The sequence below is a fragment of the Cnephaeus nilssonii genome (genome assembly GCF_951640355.1).
Source record: "Cnephaeus nilssonii genome assembly, chromosome: 8".
Taxonomy (NCBI): domain Eukaryota; kingdom Metazoa; phylum Chordata; class Mammalia; order Chiroptera; family Vespertilionidae; genus Cnephaeus; species Cnephaeus nilssonii.
This window is the reverse complement of record NC_137079.1, coordinates 6,796,384-6,811,540: the sequence shown is the minus strand read 5'-3', so window position 1 is coordinate 6,811,540 and position 15,157 is coordinate 6,796,384. Positions and strand designations below refer to the sequence as shown.

Here is a 15,157-nt window from a genome sequence, read left to right as displayed (position 1 = left end):
TTATAAATATTTTCAATCTAATTTCTAAGAATAGAAAAAAATTTAGATTTGTATATCTTTCACAAGAGATACATATGTAAATACAAAACCTTAAGAGGATAATAATTCAGGACAGGAATATGAACATTATAAAGAGCCAGCCTTTGAAGTTTATTGTATGCTTCAGTGAATAAGCATAGAAAAACCCGAATTATTTAACTTGTAAGAAATTTACTTCTTCACTTTGCAATTTCTGTAATAAACGCTGCTACTCTTTTTGAACTTGAAGAAGCTAGTAGCCTCAGAAATAAGAACCCATTCATAAGGCAAGTTATTGTCTATAATAAATTATATTTTTTATGTGGAATCACTTGTGTTTTACAATTAAAATAACCTTAATTAGTCAATATTTGATATTTAATGGGATAAATTGTATCCTATTTGATTGACATTGACTAAATGAAAACTGATAGAAATATAAATGCAATTAATTGTCCATTCTGACCCCTCAATTTTTAACACATTTCCTTTACCAAAAAAAAGTCTCCTTAGAACATGACAACACTTTTGTGAAACTCGAAATGCCGTACAAGAAATTGTTCATTCCACACAGCAGAATAGTCTGCCTTTTTCTCGTTAATTCATGACCAAAGCATGCTACCATACCCTCACTCTTTTACATACATGTTCAGAGAAAATTGACTAACCTTCATAAGTCGTGATGGCTTCATTTTCACATCCTGTTATCTCTTTCTCAAGTTGCTTTCAATATCACTAACACGGGAAAGGTTTACAAAGAACTAACTCCGGCCCCTTCAGACTTGGGTGACTAGGTAAAGCCACACAAATGGCCGGGGACCGTGCATAATCAACCCACTGGTCACGTGGCATAACTTTGAAAGCATCCTTCAAACTTTTCTGGCTGCCCTAGCTTGCATTAGTTATTAACCTTTGCATTTTAGGAGTTGAATCTATTCATTCCTAAAATATCTATTTAGACTAAAATTCTACATAAATATTAGACTCAGCAAAGGAACCAATTAACTTTTTAAAGGAAAGGAAATGATGGCCAGGCCAGTCTAGTGCCACTTGATAAAACCATTGTGCAATAGATTCCTGGGTCAGAGTTTTAGGGGGAAATCTATAATCCTCCATCAAAGAGTGGCAGCTTATCCACAGAGCTTCCTATTCCGCAGGGGATATTCTTTTAAAAGTAATAACGAGGACTTAAAACCTATATAACACCCTTCCTCCAAAGTTAACCATTTATACCAATGATTCTTAATCCTGAAGGAACCGGAATCTCACACAGAAAATCTCATGATACTTTCCTTTGAGAGAAAAATACAGAATGTGCACTAATAATTTACATTTGTCCCTAAATCAAATGGTTATGCTCCAGTTTTAAGATTAAATGATAGAAATTACTCTCGAAGGTATTTTTTTCAAAGGTAAAAACAAAATAATAAAAAATAAACCAGTCCCTAAGAGGTCTACATTAATACCAATTTCTGAGGCTGAGAACTACGAATACTTTGCTTTCTTCAACATTCAAGATGATCAAACCTTTGAAAGCACAGGTGGTAATTATGCAGCCAATTCATATACCTTCTATGACATTTAAATGAAGTACGATTTGTTTTAAGTCACTCACATGAGTCTTTGCTGATGGGCAAATGTAACGTTCACTAAAGTTGATATGCAAAGACTCCTATCTGAAGTGCAGTGCCGCTTTTAAAGCCGCTTTCAGCAGAGGATGTGAGAGTTCACGAGTGCGTCTTACAAAACCAGCCCTCTCTTCAGCTCGCTCTCGTGTCAAAGGCATCGTGCACCTGCACAGCGGAGCTGAGCTGTGTTACTGGAAGGTGCAGGTTTCATAGGAAACTTGACGGAAAAGAGGTCAGACTTCTGTCAGGACTATCCTCAGGGTGGATATCCCTGGCTAAGATCAGATTTTAATGAAATGCAAGATCATATGAATTTTACTGAGATTATTTCAAACCAGGACATCAATAAGTAATGTATAAAATGTAACTTATGTTTTACAAGTGCATTAACACTATGTGACTTAAGGATAAAAATATAAATACACCACCCATCTTTCATTTTTGTAATAAATAACGTTTTGGTTAGCTATATGGATATTAATATATACTTTTCCAGGTGTCAAAGTTATGTAAGGTGGAATATTTGTTAAATTTTTGTATGATCTCTAGATTTGCCTAACCATCTTCATTGCCTTCGGTATTCTTTAAAAACTTAAATTGATGTTAGTGTAAATTTTGATTACTAATATTTTTAAATTCCTTAATTATGGACTATAGAGCACATTATCCATATAAATAAAAACCTGAAGTTCTTGTTAGTGGAAATATATAAAAGACAAAAGTTATATGTACATAATTTAACGATGAAAGTTTATTCATATGAAAAGATAAGATGAGAACTTTTCTGTTTGAGACTGTATGTACCTTTAGTTACAATATATTGTGCTTTAGATCCTTCTGTGCAGAATTTAAAAATACATTTAATTTTAAAATAATATCATTGCAATGATTTTTCATTTAAAGTTATCACACTGTACATGTACTATGCCACCTAATATAATACAGATTGACGCAATATAGAAAATTATGTCACAATTGAAACACAGCAGAGAAAACATGAGAGAAGTAATATATCTTTGGTAAAGTATTGATTCAAAGTCCCTGACACACATGTGATTTTAAAAATTAGTAATAATTAAAGAAAAAAATCTTACTGGCAAATCAACTGAACATGCCAACATTGCTTCTAAGTCTTGTTGTAATGTCAGAGTCTTATCATTCAGGGGTAGTGGATTCCAGGACAAAAGTAACACTAAGGGAAAATTTTACTTAATTTTTTAACCACAGGAAACACAGACTAGGCAGTCTATGCAGGCAGGAGAGAAAAAGCTATACTATTCGGACGCACAAAAAGTGAGGATTCCATTCTGGTTTGACAGGTACGATTTACCTCCAAGTCATAGGGTTAATTTTTGTTTAAACTGGAATTTATTTTAAATACTAAATGTGCCAGCACCTTCATGAGAGAAAGACAAGTTAAAAATTAACTCAGAAAAAAAAAATTAACTCAGAGCAGAAATATCAACTTAGAGACACAGCAGAGCTGGAAACCATATGCCCTATTTTAATTCGGAGAAAAACAACCTGGCAGAAGTTGCCTTCAACCTTCACCCCTCTCTGAACCCCAATTCATCAACAGCTTTGGAAGGAAACAAACATATTCATTTTCTCTTGGAAGGTCTGATTATTTTCCAAAGCTTTCTAATCCTTTTGGAATGTTTCCTACAGTGTTAGCAAACATGAAGAGGATTGATATTTCAGTTATTTCGATTATATCAAGTTATTCCCCAACTATTATTGATGTCATCATCAAATTCAGCAATATCACTCCAAGAAGACTGTCCTGTTCTGTGGCAATGAAGAGACAGAATATGCTTATTTATTCTATAGCTTTTATTCCCTTATCAGAGTGAGTCTCCTGTCTGTATTTATTTAAATAACTAGATTTGTTATTTTGCCTATATGTATTACTCTCATCGTTACACAAAATGCAAGTGAATAATGTTTACATTTTCAAATCTTCATTTCCTTTTTCCTTATAAATACAGGAAGATGAGCTGGAAGATGCTGCTTTTGTCCTTCTGAGGAGCAAGTCCCGGATCTAAACTATAGGACTGACAGCTTTCTTTAGCTGAGGTTATCATCAATTCCGAGAGAAATCTTTGAAATGACAAGCCCTGTGCCAGTTTTCTGTTTAGAGCTCCTGAAAAGAATCGTCCCTTGCCCAATTTTCCCACCTACATGTTGACAAATTCCAAATGCTCCGATAAAAGTATTAGCATAGAAGTTGCACTACAAAAAAAAAAAAAAAAGATTTGGTAGAGAAAATAAACAAGAAATATACTTTCCCATGGGTTGGCTTTTATAATTACCAAAAGAAACATATCTAAGTCTGAACATATTGGCATGTGCCCCATGCAAACCCATGAAAATACTTCGTGCATTTCTCGTTACAAATGACAGCAAAGCCATTTCAATGCTGTGTGTGTGTCTCTCTCTGTATAACGTACCGTTTGGTTCAACGAGGAGTCCAAGCACAGCAGCTATCCTGACGCGCCCTCCACAGAAGCCAAATGCTGGGCACAGTGGGGTGCTGGGGTGCTCTGGAGCGAGGGAGGGTCTTTCCTGTAGACACGTCCCTGTTATCAAAAAGAGGCCCTACCTCCTCCTCGTGACAGGGCGCCCACGATTCTAATCATAAAATATTAGTTGAGCTTAATTTAACTCAAGACGAAGTAATCCATTCCAATAAAGGAATACCTTTTCCTTTTTCTTTTTCTTTTTTTTCTGGGGCAAGCAGGAACCACAAACTCCCATAATCCTGCTATTCAGAAGTGCTTCTGAATCTGACTGAAGGAATAATAATAATTTCTTTCTAAATGATGGCAAACCGAAGAGGAGTTATCACAAGAATTCTGGCTACTGCACTAATAATAGGAATAATAGGAGAAATGGCAGAATGACTAAAATCTCTGGATTAAGAGCCTTATCTTCAAAGATAAGTAACCTTGCAAGTTACTTCTAATGATCTTTCAAAATAATTGGGTGTTTTTTTAAAAGTCTCTTTATAAAATCTAGGATTATGAAATTATAAGTGATAAGGTGTTCAGTCCCATGTGCAAATAAAGGATACCTATTAAGATCGAGGTAGAACTACATTTTCTCTTCCCCAAAAATATGAAGAACCAAGTAAAATATTTGGACTTTATTTAAAAAAAAAAAACAAACTGATTATGCTTTTACTCGCATGCAGGGCTCTAAAATGCATACACTTAAAAGTGAAAAAAAATTAGAAGTCAATTTTCTTCTGTACTTACCCAATTAACTTAAATGATCAATCTGCCTTTCTAGCCTGCTTTTGCTACCAGACACACAGCTACGCAGAGAAGATGCTCAAAGGACCATCACTCCTTGTAAACACAACTCCCACTCTTCCTCCTTCCTCTCCTCCACTTCCATCGCCTTACAGTGTGGAAGCAGAGACTCAGTAGACCCAGTTACGATGCAGCTGATCATTATGAAATACTAGGACCCGCCCCACCCCAGGGCAAACTCACTCGCAGCATCTCCCCTCTTCCCCAAATTCTCCAATGGAAGTAAAAGTATTCCACAATGTTTGAAAACACTTTATCAACAAACAGCACACCACCGCAACTTTCATATAACTGAATAGAAAAATACAAGTTTGAATATATATATATATGCACACACACACACTAGGGACTCTCAAAAGACTCACTTCATTTTCAAAGGGATAATAATCTCTTTTTTGCATAGTCCAGACTAAGCCAGACGACTGTCAATATGGGGGAAATAATTTTTAAAATGGCCACATGCCCATAAGTGATTATAGATTCCTTAACTTACAGAAAAGAATGTCCCCAGATTTTGTCATGTGACACTCACTCCACAGGGCTCCTGAACTTGTTAGACCCAGCGGCCATCTCGCTGAGTCCTCTCAGTTAAGGCTGGCACCTATCACAAACTTGCTTGAAAAGTCAGTGCCACCTCAGGCCGAGTTCTTCCAAGACTGCAAGAGTATCAATAGGGCAGTGAGTTTTATTATTATTATTATTATTATTATTATATGATACATTATATGATATGGTTTCAATCTTTTAGTCATAGTATTTATGAGTATCTTCTGTGATCCTGACTTAATTTGCACAGTGATTATTTAAAGTGGAAAGAAACAGCTTTGCATAGATCACTGTTTTTTATGAGAATTCTCTGAAGCCACTGTGACTACCCAGTGACCTGAGTTATTTAATAAAAATCATTTTAAAAATTATCAAAATTCTTCCAAATGAATATGTCCTGCTGTAGTTCTGGCGTATGAAACATCTATATGTATCATAGAGCATGTTTGTGGTTTGGTAGTTTATATTCTAAAGGTTGGCTAAAATAATGCTTTGAAAACGGCATTTTAAGTTGCATTATTTTAGCCTTTAAAACTGTTTTAAATGAATGTTTTTAACCAGAGATACACTAAGTCCATGTAAGTAATCTGTCATTACAGAGAAGAAAATTAAAGTATAATAAGCATATATCCTACCAAGTTTTGCTACCCTGAAAGCAAAGAACAGCTTCATGTGGGACTTTATATGCTCTATATAAAACAGTCACATCTTTATTTAAAAATCCCCTACACTATAGCTATCACAGGATAGTATTACCTATATTACCTGTATATTCTACACTTTTAATATTTCATTTGGTTGAGACTATAAGCATGTATCACAGGAAGCAATGCAATATGGACCAAAGCCGAGGAAATTGTAACATGCATGGTCTCTCGGTGGAGGTTCCGCAGCTGACCACGCTGAGGCCCACTGGTCACAACCAAGAAACGCATGCAGACATCACAGGAGGGACCAGCGTATTCACCCCTTTGCAGATTCCCAAAGAGGATAAAGAACTGCCTCCAGGTGCATTTTTTTCATTTGTCAGGGTTACACCTACCACCTTGTGAAATAAAGTTGTAATGCATACACAAGACATCGAGCTGTAAGTCTAAGAAATCCTTGAAAAACTCAACTAGACCACTGATATAAACAAAACAGGAAAACACCTAGGTATATGTCTACCACTTACGACTCAAAGGGCTATAAAACCCTTAGAAGAGCAAGAAAACAAACCTTGAGGCACATAGATCTTAGGGAGAAAAAGGGCTATTTTAGTTGAAAATATATTAATGAGTTGATTCTTCGTGCTGCAGATAATTCTTAGAGGAAGTTCAAATTAAGTCCCCAACAAGGATGTTTTAATTATGAGAAGCAATATTTTGAAACTCTCACAAGCCATCACACTTTGTTTGGAAACAAATGACTTCTCAAGATGTAGAAGTATTACAATCCATCACCAACAAGTTAATTCTCCATAATAAGGCAGGTTTGGATGCAAACTGATCCATTGTGGAATGCTGTATCTAAAATTGATTACAACAGCACTTAAAATGAATGCAGCCCTCCAAACCACTTCTTTGCTCAGAAACATTAATCTCAGTTAGGAAGAGAGCTTCGTAATGGTAATGCTGGGTATAAAAAAGTATGAAATAAATCAGTTTTTATAAGACACGACAATTAATCAGTTTTAAAACGAGAGGTTTTGTTGTGATTTTTAGCACCAAATTTCTATCAGGACTTTTCAAGCAGCTGACATGTCCACAATCAGGTTTTCACTATGTCCTAACAGAAGCTTCTAGGACATAATGTTAAAGACGTGGCTGTGGAACTTGGAGGTACGCACTGCATCGTTGTCCTGGCTTTCCAGTCTGCGTCTTTATTCTCGATGCACATGACCCTCTCCTCCGGAACTATCTCTCCACTTTACACAACAGATGCGAACACTGCCTTTCACCGACAATCCAAAGGGATGTGTAATTGAATGTGGGTCAGAGTACAAGTCTGACAGCAAAAGTATGTTCTCCAAGTCAACATGGACATTTGACTATCAAATAGAAACGTTGGATAGACAAGTACCACACAACTGACTGGGCTTAACAGGTCCCCACAGCACAGCTTCAGGACAGAGGCAGGCAACTCACTGATGCTGCCGAGCACACCGACTCACGGAGGTACAAGTATCCTACCTTGTGGCATTCCTCAGCCACCGGGCATTACATTGTTAAAGGGGGGGATAAAGTTGAGTAGAAAGGAGGTAATGCATTTATTAAAATAATCAATATCAATAAACTAATGAAGTTGTCTTTGGGGTGCTTTTATGTCGGACGGTGACCGTCTTCTGGACTCATTTCCCAGGACCTTCCCAGTGAGAACACGCTTCAGCATTCCCAAACGTACTTCCCCAGCGAGGGCAACAACATCACTTTTTGTACATCAAGCCCAAAGTTGATCAAGTACTTCTGACAGGCCATTCTACTCCCAGTGACAGCCATACACTTTCGCCTGGTCTCTGACTTGCTTGAGTCTTTACAAAGAGAAGAATTACTCGTGGCTCACAGAAGCAAAGCTAAGCAGGGCTAGCTTGAAGTTGATAACTGGATTATTATTACCGTCTAGCTAGGTTTTCTTCCTGAATACATTGAAAACTTTTCAGTCTATTTAGGTGCTTTCTTCTATTCAAAGATAAGCATCCTCCTGTTCCTTTGTCTTCACCCTAATAAAGCAAGTTCCTTTTTCCAACCAAAGACTCCTGACATGCCCACTAGATTATAGCAGAAAAAGCCTCGATGATTTACCTAAAACATTTCTTCCTGGAAAATAAACACAGCCATCCAAAATGATTCACTATGGAAAAATAGTCACAATTCTACCATAAACTTCTCTGCTTTATTTTAAGTAATCAAGCAATCCTCATTAGGGTCGATATTCTGTCTATGGGTGGTTAACATGAATACTATTGGAACAAGATACTAATATATTTTCCAAATTTATAAGCACTGGCACAGTCATTAGTATATAGATATATATTTTTTCACATAAATTGTGTAGTAATTGTAAAAATATATTTGTTTTACTCAAAGGAACTACATAAATAAATTCTTTAAAAATGATCTAAAATAAAGCATATTTTCAACTAGGAAAAAATAGTACTTTGAGTAAGAGGAATATTAAAATTCATATAAAAAAGGCAAGATTGTTAAGAAAAACAAAATGAGACAGGCAATCCTAAAACACACAATAGAATAAGCAAACTCATTATAAACCCCTATCTTTGAAGAATTTAGGAATAATTTGTGAATGCCATGACATTTTAAATTGGGATTAGCAAGTCTTATTACTGAACTAACCTCTCTCTTAGAGCAAGAATTAAATATTTGCTCTGCATTTAAAAATCACAAATAGAAAGTCTCAAGGCTCTTAAAGGAATTTCATGTATTAAGAAATGCAAGCTAAAAGTTTTAGATAATCAAAAACGGACGAAGGCATACACCAAGCAAGACTGTTGGTGTGTCTATACAACCTTTTGTGTTGACTAAAACATCAAAATCCATAATGAACGGCACAGTTACTGAATCCCAAACTGGTCTTAATAAGCCAACAGACCACAGAAACTTCTCCAGGTAGGCAACTGGGAGGGAGGGGTGTGGGGGGAGGACGCGCTTCATTTTTAAACAAACTCACTAAAGGGATAAAATCACACACCTTTAGGGGAACTCTTGCAAAAATGCCAGCCCTGTCCTTTCCTTGTCCTTAGGACAACAGAAGGGCAAGGTAACACCTGAACAAGCTCCTATTTCTAGGGAAACGACCACCCAGCGGCTTCTGCCGGAGCCTGCAAATGTTGGACCGGTGCATTATCAGAAGAGAAGAGAGCAGGAGGGAGAGGCGGGCGCGTCTGGTGCCTCCCAGCTGCCCGGGGCCCTGCGCAAAGTGCCCGGACAGCTCTCACTCTCTAACTTCCACTGCTCTCCCCAAAGTACCCGGGAAGTGCTTGGCTTTAAATCCTCAGGACTTCAGCAAACAGATGCCGGCGCTGTGTCACACAACACCATTTCCTGTTCCTCCTAATCGGCGATAGGAATTAGTAGCCCGTTCCCGCTACAGCCGCCTGGAAGGCGAGGCGCGTGGGACCCAGCCTGCACAGCCAGGTGCGCGCAGGGACCAGCCCTGCCCACCGCCCTCGGAGACGGTCCGAGCTCCTTCCAATCGGCCCTAACACACGAGGCAGACTGGGAGTGAGCTGCAGGCTCATAAACCTGTAATTTTTTAAGCGCCCCGTTCGGGATATCTGTCCGTGTGTCTCCAGCCCCGAGCCGAGTTTCCAGATCAAGTTGCCGTGGAGACCCGCGCGCGCGCGCCACCCCAGCCCCGGCTCCCCCTCCGTCACTCCTTCCCACTGGGCACCCCGCTCCTTGGAGCAGCCTCGCTGCCACTTCCCGGAAAGTGGGGGCATCCTGGGGCTCCCCGCTGGCTGGACCCCGCAGGATCCGGTCAGACGCGGCACCCCACACAAAACTGGGGATCACCCCCGATCGGAGCCAGAGCGGCCGGGCTCCCCGCCCCCACCGAGCGTCCGGCCGGCCGGCCTCCGAGCTGCCTTTCCGGGGAACCGGAGTGAACCCGGGCGGTACCCAGCTCCTCCAGCCAGAGGCCCCCCGCAAAGTCCCCACCGGAGCCAGCAGCCGGCGATGTCAGCTGCGCGGGCGGGTCGGGGACACGCTGGCCGGGAGCCCGGAGGCCGGACCTGGGGACGCGGAGCGGGCGGAGATGCTTGGAGGCCACTGGGGCTGCCCAACTTGCGGCTGCCTCCCCGGGGCAGCTGGGGAAAGCTCGGCCGTCCCAGCCGCGGCTGCCTGCCGGCCCCCCCCCCCCCCTCCCCTCCCGGCACCGAGGCCCGGGCACTAGGACCCCCGAAAGGAAGGAGGACGCGCCGGTGGCGGCGCCACTTACCGCTGTCGGCCCGCGCCACCGGCTCCGGCCCGGCCCACAGCCTCGGCGTCCTCGGGCTGCGCGCACGGCAGCTCTGGGCCAGATTCAAAGGCGCCGGGCGCAGGGGAGGGGGCCCCGCGGAGGGAGGGGGCGGGGAAGGGGCGAGAACAGCAAGTGTTACAACTTCCTCCCGTGCCCACCGCCTGCAGCAGCGCCGGGGAAGGCGAGGGAGGGCAGCGCATGCAGCGCCAATGAGTTCACTTTCTTTTTCTCCCCCCGCTCCCCCGCTCCCCCCCCTCCCCGCCGCCCCTCCAGCCTCCTCCCGGGCCGCCGAGGCCGGGAGGGAGTTTGGGGAGCTCGGCTGCGGAGCGGGAGGCTGGAGGCGGGGAGGGAGGAGGCCGAGGGGACGGCGAGCGGGCCAGGGCGCGGGGCCGGGGAGCAGCACCCAGGACCGGGGTTGCGCGGCGGCGGCGGCGGGGGGACCGCGGGCGGAGGGTGCCCGGCCGGCGCGCCCACGTGTCCGCGTGTGAGTGCGGGAGCCGGGCGCGGAGAGGAGCCTACCATGCGCTTCCCGGGGCGGATCGCGGGAGAGCCCGGTCCCCGGCGAGCCGGATGCAGCCGCGACCATTTATAATCCGGGACTCCTCCGCGCCACCACTTGTCAGGATGACAGGTACTTTATTTCTTCTTCTTTTTTTTTATTCAAAAAAAGAGACTCCCCGTTTACTGCCTTTTTCTGTCAAATGGGATTTGCGGGGCTGAACCACGTTCGTGCCCCTCCCTCCCGCCCGCCCTCCCCCCCCCCCCCCCCCCCCCCGCCCCGCCGGGCCGCGTAGGCCGGGGAGGCACGGAGGCTCCCTGGCTGCGACCAATCAGTGCCTCCGCGTCTCTCGCGGCGACGGAGGGGTCATCCCTGAAGAACACTCGGCGCTGATGAATGGCTCTCGCCGGCTCTCGGCTCTGATGAGGGGTCTGCCGCCGCTGATGGCAAACACTCCTGAACTTGCAGCGCCATTGGAAACGCACACGCGCGCACCCACAAAGTGCGCGGGTACGTGCGTGGGGGTCAGTCCTGTTCCTCCCCGGGGCAGGGGGCGGGGGCGGTGCCGGGGGCGGGGGATGGCTTGGGACCTCCGTGGAAACACTTACTGTGTCATCCAAACCCCTCACCTTCTTAGAAAACTACTTTTCTTGGTCTTCCCTAGGGTGGGCGCTCCGGGTCAGCTGAGTCAGCGCGCAGTGGAGGGAGTGGGAGATGCTGCGGGGAGACGGAACCGGAGGCAGGAGGGGGTGATGAAGGACTCCCCCCACCCCATGGGCCACCATCCTGCCCACAGCCTGCGAAAGTGCCCCGCGCCTGCCTTCCCTGCCAGCGTGTCCTCTCCTCCCAGACCGAAAAGCTCCAGTGACCTTCGGACCTGGGAGGGGACGCTGAACACTCGGACTTCCTTACGAGCCCCAACTCCGCAAGGTCTGCCCTTGGGTTTAACCTGAGGACCTCCAACCGGTGCGCACCTGCCCGGGATGAAACCTTGAAATCTACAGTCCGCTAAGGGCTCCATCCTCTCTCTCTCTCTCTCTCTCTCTCTCTCTCTCTCTCTCTCTCCTGAACATCACCCTTGCCTTGACTTTGCTGGGGGAGGGAATAAAAGTTTGCTGCTCTCTCCAAGTCACCAAACACTGTCACTGGCCACTCACTCAGGCTCCCTCTGAAACTCCGGCTCCGCGCTCCCACCCTCTATCCCAGGTGCCCCGGTGCGGGGAGCATGCCCGCCTGGAGCTAGAAGTCCGGGCCCCAGAATTGTGGATCTCCAGCCCGCAGCTTTCCCAGAACAGCTGTGCGCTTGGCTCCTCCTCCAGCCCCTAGAGCCTGCGGCCCAGGGGGTGGGTCTCACCGGCTCTGGGTGGACTCGCTTGGGTGGGTCCTGGGGGGGCACCGGAGCAGACCCCCAAGTGTAGCTGACACCAGCGGCCCAGGGCTGTCCTTGGGAGCCTGGCAGAGAGGAGTGCGCTCTGAGCCTTCTTATTCCACCTCCCACCCTGCACTTCAGAGCAGCGCACCCCACCACCAAGGGCCCGGATGTAACTAGGGTGTGAAGGAAAGGCACTTGCATTTGTCAAGACATAAAGACTAAGCGCTGGAAAAACAGAACAATGCCCCCTCTCGGGGAAGTCCCGAGCCTTTACCATAGAGTTTCTCCCAAGTTCGGGGCAGAGCCCACAAGGAGAGTCCCTGGACTTGAACCGGTGTGCCCGGTCCAGTGGTCTGAGTTCCTAAAGCTGCTGAAGTGACCCTGCAGGCAGGCTGGCAGGCGACGCCTGCAGCAGGACCCTGCTCCCTGGAGCCAGTGCCAACACCACCCCGGCACCTCCCCCAGGGGGCAAGAAGAGGGGGCCTGGGTGGGTCCATCTCTCTGCTGCCCAGTGCATGCCACGATGGGAGAAAAGACAAGAAGGCGGGAGCAGGTTATCACCCCCCTCATTCTAGCCATTCCCATTTGCTAAAGAAAACGTGTCAATGAGGAAGGAATGCCCCCTCTTTGGGGCAATCACACCGATGACTCCAAATGAGCATCCCTGCCATGGTCCTAGGGAACTGGCAGGGGCTTTCATGTCACTCTGTGGCTCAGTGCCCCCCCCCACACACACATACATACACACACACACAAATTAAGTGTTTAAAACTTTTGCAAGTGTCCAAGTAACACTCTCCCTCTCTCCTTGGCACCTTGCTATCTACAAATACATGAAAAATAAAACAAAGCAAACAAACCCCAAAGCACCGGACTCGGCCTCATCCTAAGGAGGCCGCGCAGCGCAGAAGAATGACATTGTTGCTGGTAGCACAGGTGGGAGCTGGGCCGTGGCAGGTGGCTGCCTGCTCTTTCTGGCTTTTTCCTGGCGCCCTCAGGATGGCTGACACGGGGAACAATAGGGGACCCCTGCCATTTAGCAATGGTAACCAGCCTTGCAGCCTCTGTAGCCCAGCTCCCTGTTACATGATATTCAAAGTGTTTCAGGATGAGACGCTGAACACTCACCCCAATTGGATACGGTGAGGACAAAATGCTGGCGAACTCCAGAACGGGGCCCTGTGCACCCCAAGCCCTGCCTCTGTGTTGGCGGACAAAGCGCGCAGGTGTCCCGTGGACTGTCCGCAGGCAGGAGGCGCAGCCCGCGGTCCAGGTCCAGGCAGCTGAAGTGTTAAATGAGGGGCTCCGCGGGTCTCCCCTCCCGAACAAAGAAGTCCCGCCCTTTGGAGCCCTCAGGAAAAGCTGATGCTGTGCAATGCCAAACTCCAGCACCTGCTTTCTCCTCCCAAAGCAACCCTGGGAAGCAGAGAGGTGGCTTGCAATGTGGCCACAGGGTTTTTAGCTTCAGGGAACTGTTGTCAGGGGAGGAGGGGGGGCGGAGGGGGGCGGTGAGGGGAGGTCCCGAAGTGCTCTCTGCTGGAAAAACAAAACAAAACAAAACAAAACACCATTGGAGGAGGAGAAGAAATGCAAGAAGTCCTCTCTGTTTTCCCAACCTCAGGCCTCAGCTCACTGCAAACTCTGCACGCCTTTGCTTGTTAGAGCAGCGCGTCATGGAAAGCATGAACAGGTATGAAGGGGCTACTGGAGGGAGCTGGCAGCATCGCCCTCCTGACCCCCCAGCCCACCGGAACTCCTCTCCCCAGTCACAGGGATAGGTATTTCTCCAAAAAGAAAAAAAAACCTGTTGCCCAGCTCCCTGCAGCCCCACCCACCCTGGAAAGGCATGCCTTTGGCCTTTGCAAGCCCCTAGAAAGTGGAGAGTGGGCTGGGACCCCCGTGCACGTGGGGACTGGAAGGACCTGAGGGAGCCCAGGCCCTCAGGGCTGCAGTGGGTGGGGGAGGGCCTGGCTCTTGTCTGGCTGCTGAGGCGGAGCCACACTCACATCCATGTAACCCCCAGTCAGTGTCCTCCCTCCTTAGGTGTGCTAGTTCATTACAGGTGCCTCTCAGGGCCAGCCCTGGCTGCTGCCGCTCTGGGGGGTGTCAGCGCGCCCCTCCAGTCCTGAGGCTCCAGCGCAGAGCTGAGGGGGCAGAGTGGCAGCTGTCCGCCTCCTCCTGTGGGGAGCAGCCACTTCCTCCCCTAACACAGGGCTCCAGGCCTGCAGAAGGGAAGGCTCAGACTCTGCAGGGGGGGGCTCCTGGACTCCACAGGCCCTCCTCGGTACCCTTGGGACTGTGACGTCCATTTCAGCAAACAGGAAAGAGTGGCCTGACTGCGGGGGACCCAAATCAAGACTGCAGCCCGGCCCGTGTGGCTCAGGGGTTGAGCATGGGCCTAGGAACCAGGAGGTCACCATTCCATTCCTGATCGGAGCACAGGCTCCATCCCCAGTGGGGGCCGTGCAGGAGGCAGCCGATCAGTGATCAGTGAAGCTCTCTCATCATTGACATTTCTGTCCCTCTCCCTTCCTCTCTGAAATCAATAAAAACATATTTTTTAAAAACAGTTTAAAATTAATATCCCCAAAAAAGCAGTTTCAAGGTGGCAAAACGAAAGATGTTTGTGGTATGAGGAAATGAAAGAATGGAATCAGCATCCTGGAAAAAAAAAGGGGGGGGGGGGCTGCAAGCTCTCCCAGTCCTGGGCTCTGAATGCTGACTGGGAAGGGAGAAATGACCTTCCAGCTCGCCCTTGGAAAAGACCAGGAAAGCCAGTCACCTCTGTACCCCCAACAGGAGGTTATGCCTCAGCTGAGAACTA

At 46.4% G+C, this 15,157-nt stretch overlaps 1 protein-coding gene across 1 annotated transcript in view; it reads right to left on the bottom strand.

Annotated features, from left to right (window-relative positions):
* TENM3 (teneurin transmembrane protein 3) overlaps nucleotides 1–11,105 on the bottom strand; it is a gene marked incomplete at its 5' end in the record, with an annotated part of 598,576 nt that extends 587,471 nt beyond the window's left edge. The window contains one exon of the mRNA XM_079779210.1: nucleotides 10,982–11,105. The remainder of the gene's footprint in view (nucleotides 1–10,981) is intronic.
* Nucleotides 11,106–15,157: the final 4,052 nt, after the last annotated feature.